The sequence below is a fragment of the Malania oleifera genome, chromosome 3 (genome assembly GCF_029873635.1).
Source record: "Malania oleifera isolate guangnan ecotype guangnan chromosome 3, ASM2987363v1, whole genome shotgun sequence".
NCBI lineage: Eukaryota > Viridiplantae > Streptophyta > Magnoliopsida > Santalales > Ximeniaceae > Malania > Malania oleifera.
Window position 1 is genome coordinate 80064939 of NC_080419.1, and position 9245 is coordinate 80074183.

Below are 9245 nucleotides of genomic sequence, written 5' to 3' on the forward strand. Positions count from 1 at the left end.
AATAAGTTCCTAATCGAGTGAAACTATTTCTAAAATACTTATAGGATCGAAAGGGAAGTGAGGTCTTATAGTTTATAAAAATTCCCTCGCTTTCAAATTTATAATTAGAATAATATTCAGATCTTTTAGTATGTTTCTTATGTTATTTTAATTGTTATTTTCTTATATTGTTTTGAACTATTTTTGGGCATTATTTGTTAAGTTTAACACTACTAATTTTTTTGTTTAATTTTTTATCTACACAGTCTTCGATAGTTATGCTTTGTTCTATTGGTGGTAATGGAAGGATAGAGATGATGACCACTTTTTTGTTTTTTTTCGTTATGTATACATAGGGTGATTATGGATACAAATTAAAACTCTTGGATGTATGTATTTTGTAATTAAATTAACTAAGTGTGTAAATTTGAAACTCATGGAAATTTTTGGGCGCCCTAAGTTCCCATACACCCCTTTCAGCCCTTATGAATGTATTAGAACTGGTCCTATTCAATTTGGACCTCATTTTATTCAATGTGGGCACTCGAGTTCTGAAACGAATTAACTACTTAAACTATGAAAGGCAACTTTGGTTCCAAATGCATATCTTTGAAACCATGGATAATTTTTCAGCATTGTAAGATTTCACACATCCCTTTCAACTCTATAGACGTGTTAGAACTAGTTCTATTTAATTTAGACCTCATTTGCCTATTTTGGACGATTGAGTTATGAATTGAACTAACTATTTGAACTATGAAATGCTACTTTGGTTATAAGTAAATAATTTAGAAATCATGGGAAATTTGTAGGCATTGCAAGCTCCCACACATCATTTTCAACCCCACAAATGCGTTATAACTTGTTCTGCTCAATTTGGATCTAATTTGCCTAATTTGGATACTTGAGTTCAAAAATGAACTATGACTACTTTGGTTATAAGTGCATAACTTTGAAATCAAAAGAAATTTTTTTCAAGCATCATAAGCTCTTAGACATCCCTTTTGTTGACGCGCAGCAATTTTAATCTTCTGATCAACAAAATATATCACACAAAGAACATTCACAGAAAAATAGAGACGAGAGATTTTACATGGTTCGGCAAGGTTGCCTACGTCACGGAGCGTGCACCTGGAGAAAAAACCATTATGAAACGATGGCAGTACAAGATCTGATCAGTCTCTCCTCGATCCTAGATCCCCTGTACACCCCTTCTCCTTAAACCTGTTAAAGAAAAGTTATTCCTAGAGAAAACCCCCTCTAGCTCACCTTACACAAAATGACAATCAATCCCTATATTTTCTCATGGCTTACAAACATATATATGACACCACATAATCATTAAATTTTAGAGACGATCCAACGTTGTAATAAAAGTTACAATAAATAAAAAAAAAATAAACATGTTTTTAATAATCTCCACCTTGACTTTTAATCACAGCCAAGCACAACCTTCCATCCCCACGTTCTGAGATGCTCTGTCAACAATCAACAAGAGATTACATTAACTAAGTCCAGACAGGGCTTGAACTTAGTTAATGTAACAGGTTTCGTTAGCATATCTGCAGCATTTCCATCTGTGTGGATCTTCAATAACTAAAACCTACCACTTTCAACCCAACCTCTAACGCCATGGTACGGCACATCAATATGCTTCGTGTGAGAGTGGTAGACCCGATTCCTTGCCAAGTGGATCACACTTTGACTATCAAAGAATACATGTAACCTATCCTGCAAAACCCCAAGTTTCTAAATTAGTCTAGTTAAGCACAAAGCCTCCTTACCTGCCTCTGCCAAAGCTATGTATTCAACTTCTGTAGTAGACAAAGCTGTAGTAGGTTGCAACATAGCCTTCTAACTAATGGAACCACTAGCCATGGTAAAAATGAAGCCAGAAGTAGACCTCCTCTTATCCAAATCACCTGCATAATCAAAGTCCATATAACCTTGAACATTACAATTATCAGTACTTTCAAACAAGATATACCATAATCAGAAGTGCCACGTAAATATCTGAAAATCCATTTCGCCGCACTCCAATGCTTTCTACCTGGATTAGTCATATATTTGCTTACCAAACTAACTGCATATGACAAGTTTGGTCTACTACATACCATAGCATACATTGGACTCCCTGCTGCACTGGCATAAGGCATACTAGCCATATCCAACTTATCCTCGTCAGTAGAAGGACACAGTTTAGCAGATAACTGAAAATGAGCAGCTAGAGGTGTACGTACCGGTTTAGCCTTATCCATGTTAAACATTTCCAACACCTTCTCAATATACTTACCCTATGACAACCACAGCTTCTTCTGTTGTCTGTCCCTCCTGATTTCCATGTCAAGAATCTTTTAGCTGCTCCAAGATCCTTTATCTCAAACTGATCATCCTATAACCTAGTTTTCAACACATTCAACTCATCAATATTGTTAGAGACAATTAACATATCATCCACATATAGCATAAGGATCACATATACATCATTATTAAGCAATATGAAGTAAACACAACTGTCATAACTCCTTATAACATACCCAATCCTCAACATATAAGAATCAAACCTCTTATACCATTGCCTAGGGGATTGCCTTAAACCATAAAGAGACATATTCAACTTACATACCAAGTGCTCTTTACCTTGTTCCACAAACCCCTCCAATTGCTTCATAAAGATATTTTCCTCCAACTCACCATAAAGGAAAGTTGTATTTACATCCATCTGTTCCAAATCTAAATCATGCATGGCAACCAATGCTAACAAGGATCTAATAGACACATGTTTAACAACAGAAGAAAAGATTCCATTATAATCTACTCCTTCTTCCTGTTTGTATCCTTTTGCTACTAACAAGGCCTTATATTTTATCCTTTTTTACTTTGAAATAGGTTCTTTCTTTCTGAAAACCCACTTACAACCAATCAGCTTCCTGTTCTTGGGCTTCTAAACCAACACCTAAGTGGCATTCTTATGAAGAGACTCCATTTCCTCAACCATGGCTCCAAACCAACTACTCGTTCAGAACTCTTAACTGCTTCCCAAAAATTAGAAGGATCTCCACTACTAGTAATTAGAGCAAATGCAATTAAGTCCTCAAACTCATACCTGACCGGAGGCTTAACATTCCTCCTTTCTCTGCCAACGGCTAGCCCTGTAGGTTCATGTCTTTCACCTGTCTGAGGAATTTCCTGAAGAACTGTAGCCTATCTCACTGTATCCTGTGCGACAAAATCAACATAAGTAGTTTATGTATTACCCATACCTGAATTCTGAATACTATCCAGCTCCACCTGAATAGGTACTCCAAATGAATCAGACTCCACCTTCTTATCACCATTCTCCTTCAACATTACTTCCTCATCAAAGACCACATCCCTGCTAATTACCACCTTCCATGCTATAGGATCCCACAACCGGTATCCCTTCACTCCTTCTTAGAAACCAAAAAATACGCACGGTTTGGATTTAGAGTCCAACTTTGATTTGTCCTGTTTTTGCACATGCACATATGATGGCCAACCAAATATCCTCAACATAGTGTAATCTACTGGCTTACCTATCCATACCTTGATGTAGGACGGGAATGGTCGACCTATGTCCCACGATTCAACCCTCATACAAGCACATACACTTAAACACTTTAATTTAAGAATTTAATTATCCAAACATAAACACAATAAATCATGCTTTATTTCACATGTTCAAGGATTTTCAAAAGGTGTATGACTTGTCCAACAATTAAGTCCCAAATGGTTCTTTCACAAAGGAATCAAGTTATATGTTAAAAAGTTGCTATTTCAAAGATTCAAGAATATAAGTTCTATATTAGCAAACTAATATTCATACAATTGATTTTAACTAGCAAGCACCAATATTGCAATCTATGGATCAAATGGGTTATTCAAAGATGTGATTTTAATCTACTAACAAGGGTTCACAAAATATAACAAAGGATTCAAAAAACTAGTACAAAAGTTACCAAGAGATTGGTTTGGATGACCTGACGTTGTTCCACACGTAGCTAGATCACACTGTAGTTCCTTCGTACAAGCTTTGAATCACAAGATGAATGCAACAATGAAGTGTAGATGATGATCGTCGTGTGGGTGTATAAAGATGTTGGTCGTGTGGTGTTGATGGAGGCCGTGAGAGTATTAGATGGAGGAGGGGTTGATGGAGTCGTTGGATAGTTTAGTGGTCTCTCACCACTTGATCTCCGGAGAGAACGCCTAGCCTCATGCTACTCACTCACGAGGAGAGGAGCAAGCTTTACAAGCTCAAGCAAAGTGATGCTTCTTCAATATTCAACTTCAACTTCATTTCTTTTGTTTTTACAATAAGAAGGCTATTTATAGTCATAGCCTGGGGGACAAAACTTTAAACACTCAACAACTCTCAATAACTTTCAATAACAACTCTCAACAACTTTCAACAACTATTAACCTAACACAATTAATACTTACTAAAAAACAAGGAACTCCAACTCATAAGCACACAAGTCAAGCTTAGTTGTCTTGCATTATTACAATTCAAATTTGAAATTTAAACACATTCCAAAAGGAAGGCCAAAATCGTGTGGGACCCATTGGAGCCATGTGGGGGCCACATGGGTTTTGAGTTAGACTTTGCTTCAATACTTCACTTAGGTCTTCAAGCATGGTCTTCAAGCACCTAATAATCTTGAAATAACATATACATGAAAAATATAAATTAACACAATAGCAAAGTCTTCACATAAAAAAAATCTTCTATCAAAGAAGTAGAAGATCTTCAATTAATCTCATGTGTTCCTGCAAAATAGATATAAACAATAGTGGACATCTGGAGGTCGTCCACGTGTCACCATGTCAGCAAAGGAGTGGAGATCGAGGGGTCGTCCATGTGTCATCATATCAGTAAAAGGGATACATAAGGCATGTTGATCCCCATCATACCGCCTCAAGAATCTCTACGTTAATAGCTGTAGAAGGTGACCTGTTTGCCAGGTAGCATGTCATACTCAATGTTTCTACCCATATTGACTTAGGCAGATTAGCCTAAATCCTTATACACCTTGCCGTCTCTAGTAATGTTCTGTTCATCCTTTTAGCCACTCCATTTTGCTGTGGCCCTTGTGGAACTGTATAGTGCCTAGTGATCCCCTCTTCCTTACATAAGTCAATGAACTGGTTGTTTCTGTACTCTAGTCCATTCTCAGATCTCAGAAACTTCACCTGTTTCCCTATTTGCTTCTCTACCTGAGCTTTCCATTCCCTGAACTTACTGAATAGCTCACTCTTGTGCTTCATAAAATGCACCTATACTTTCCTGGAAAAGTCATCAATAAATAAGACAAAATAAATAGCACCATTGTGAGACTGTACCTATATTGGACCCCACGAATATGAATGAATGTACTTCAACACCTCCTTGCTCGTATGCTTTCCTGTTTAGAAACTCACCTTGCGCTGTTTACCAAACAACAGTATTTACAGAACTTAAGATTACAACCAGAATTACCTCCTAGTAAGTTCTGCTTGTGCAGCTCTTGCAAACCACTCTCACTCATGTGACCCAGCCTCATATGCCACAAAGTAGTATCATACGTATCTGTATTTGAAGAGGCACTAGCCGCAGCTCCACGTGTCACTGTGCTACCAACCAGAGTATACAAATTATTCCTCAGATGACCCTTCATTACTACAGTGAACCTCTAGCCACTTTCAGCACACCGTCCCTAGCTGAAAAAGGGAAACCATTACTGTCCAAAGAGCCCAAGAAAATCAAATTCTTTTTTAGATTTGGAACATGCCTCAAATCCCTGATGGTTCTAACCACACCATCAAACATCCTAATTCTGACTGTTCCAATACAAAGAATACAACAGGAAGCATCAACACCGTCCCTCCAGAGATTGGTTCATAGGAGTCAAACCAGTCTATGTATAGACACATATGTATGAGCACGTCGAATCCAGAGTCTAGTTATCGACGAAGTAACTGGAACCTGTAGTAACAGCCAAAAGATCCCCATAAAAAACTAATGAACTGCGCTCCACTACAGTAGCTTGTTCAGTCTTCTTCCTGTTCTTCTCCTCTTAATCTCTTTTCCTCCTTAGACAGTCCTTCTTCATATGCCCTTCTTTACCATAATAAAAATAATCACTCCTCCAGTTCCCACTCTTACCCTGGGAATTGGATCGAGATTCCCCTCGATTTCAATTATCCCTGCGAGAACTCCTGCCCTACTGTTGGCTAGATTCATCCTTAGCCACCAACCCTTCTCCATGTCCCGGATAATCTAGTTTGTGAAAATTTTCACTCTCCAGAATGGCAGTAGTCACCTTATCAACTGTAAGAGTCTCCTTACCTAGCAGTAGTGTGGTTTTCAAAGTATCAAGTGAACTGGGAAGCGAATACAACAAAATCAGTGCTTTATCTTCCTCCTCAATTTTTAACTCAATACTCAGCAACTGCGTGATTATCTTATTGAAATAATTGAGGCGATTTCTAACTTTTGTGTCCTCAGTCATCCTCAACTGATATAAATGTTTCTTCAAATACAATCTATTAACTAGGGACTTGGACATATAAATATTCTCCATTTTTTTCCAAAGCTTATATGGTGATGTTTCATTCAACACCCTATATTTAATTTCTGGAGCTAAACTTAAGCGAATGGTACTTAATGCTTTCATTTTCAGCTCCTCCCACTGATTATCTAACATGGTCTCTGACTTTTTGTCTTTCCCATACAGCGCCTTAATCAGTTCCTTTTGGACCAACACATTTTTCACAGTGCTCTGCCATAGACTAAAATTATTTTTCCCATTAAAGGGCTCCACCTCAAACTTAGCCGTGGAAGTCGCCATTAAAAAAAAAAAAATTCTCAACCCATGCTCCGATTCTGAATCCGGGTTTGTCACCCAATTCTGGCATTGTTCATCATGTTCTTCATCTGCGAAAAAAAAAATTTTTCCTTATGAATTTTTTTTTATACCTTCAATTTTTTTTAAAAAATTTTCAAAATAAATTTTCGGCACCTGATCTAAATCTTCGCGTACCTCAATCCGATCTGAGTGAATCGCTCTGATCTTGAGTACTCTCGTAGAAAATCTTCAGATCCAAAAAAAAAAAATCTTTTGATCTAATCTGATCTATCATACCTGCACTTAATCGAAATCGTGCTTTGATACCACTTGTTGACGCGCAGCGATTTTAATCTTTCAATCAACAAAATAAATCACACAAAGAACATTCACAGAAAAATGGAGACGAGAAATTTTATGTGGTTTGACAAGGTTGCCTACGAACAGGGAGTGTGCACCTTGAGAAAAAACCACTATGAAACGATGGCAGTACAAGATTTGATCAATCTCTCCCTAATCCTAGATCCCCTATACACCCATTCTCCTTAAACCCATTGAAGAAAAGTTCTTCCTAGAGAAAACCTCCTCGACCTCACTTTGCACAAAATGACAAGCAATTCCTATATTTTCCCATGGCTTACCATTGGATTTTAGAGACGATCCAACGGTTGTGATAAAAGCCACAATAAATAAATAAAAATAAACATATTTTTAACAACTTTCAATCATAGGAACATGTTGGAGCTAGTCCTAATCAATTTTGAGCTCATTAATTTGCCCAATTTGGACACTCAAGTTCTAAAATAAACTTACTACTTGAACTCGAAATACTACTTTAACTCTAGGAGCATAACTTTGAAATCGTGGGAAATTTGGAATTTGTCATTACTACTGGAGTATTAGTGATGTTTTCTGATGGGTCACTAATACTCACATTTCTCAAAGTCTTTGCCTCCTTGAGCTATTTTTTCATCAAAATTTTTTAAAAAATTTAACTAAAATTTCATTTACTTTTATGTAGTGTTTGAGAGCATGCATTTAAAGTTTTGGATTTGGACTCATATGGATTGGGACAAGTCCAATTTTATAATATATTTCATCCAACTCCGCACAAGTCCAAATCTTAGGCTTGGAATCAAAGTGTCAGACGCAGGGTTAGAGTCATTTTAATGATAATATATTGAAACAAAAGTTTTTATGTTACATTTTCCCCCTATAAGTCATTCTTCTCAAGAACAAAAACACAAATGTTTCCTTTTATTACTTTTGTTCATGTAGTACCCCTAGTACTATATATTAAATTCTCCAATTAAGAAATTATGAGGTATACTTAGTCTAACATGTCATATGTAGATTAACCAAATAAAGTAATGAAAATTTATACATTATATTGGGTTTTTATATGCATGTGTGTGTGATCTTCATGATTACATGGGGGTGTGTGTCCATATATCTATATTATTATATTAAATCAAATCAGCATGCTTCTAGAGACCTCCAAACAGTGATCCTAATAGTTATGGAATTTAAAATTTAAAAAATTTCTCATAATTATTTGATCGGTCTAACTAAATTATTCTTAAATTCTATTGGTTAATTTTCTACACACCAAACATAAAAGTGAGCAAGGAGAGAGAAGATCAAATAGTTTTTGCATAATTGAAAATTGATTAAAAGAAATATAACGGAATAAGCATTAGTTACACCAAAGTTTAGTCGTCGCAATGGAAATGACATAAGGTATATCATGATTTACTTCATTTATCCTTACTTGTTTACGGTTCGTAAAATTATATAAACATCATTCCTATGGAATTTTCTAACATGGTAAACATAGATAAAGTGAAATGCTTAAATACTAAATTGGCCTGCCTTTCTAACTCTTTGCTGTATCAATGAAGCAAGCCTATGCAATGGTAACAGGCAGGATCAATTTTCGCCAAGTAACCTCTTTGTGAAGGTTAGTGAAGGCCTGTGGGACAATGGCGCAGCATGTGGTCGGAGATACCGCCTGCAATGCTTAAGTGGCAACAGGAAGCCATGCAAAGATTGCGCTGTAGAGGTGAAAGTGGTCGATTTTTGTGAAAATCCATGCACGTCCACACTTGTAATGTCGAACGATGCATTTCAAGCCATCTACAAAAACCTCAAAGCAAAAATCAACATTGAATACTTACAGTAAGTTCCATTTCCCACTTCCCTCTTTCGCACTTTGTATGAAGACATGCATGCATGCAAAACATACACTAACTAGCATACAAATGCCTAGCCCAATTTGGACTCAAAATGATTGTAGGATTTAATAGGAGGATACGTTGTAATGCTTGCATTTGTTTCAGTTTCCGAATTCTCACCATAGCACAGAAGGATGGGACTTTTTGTTGGTTTGTTAACTCGTGCAGCAAATGAAATAAAAAG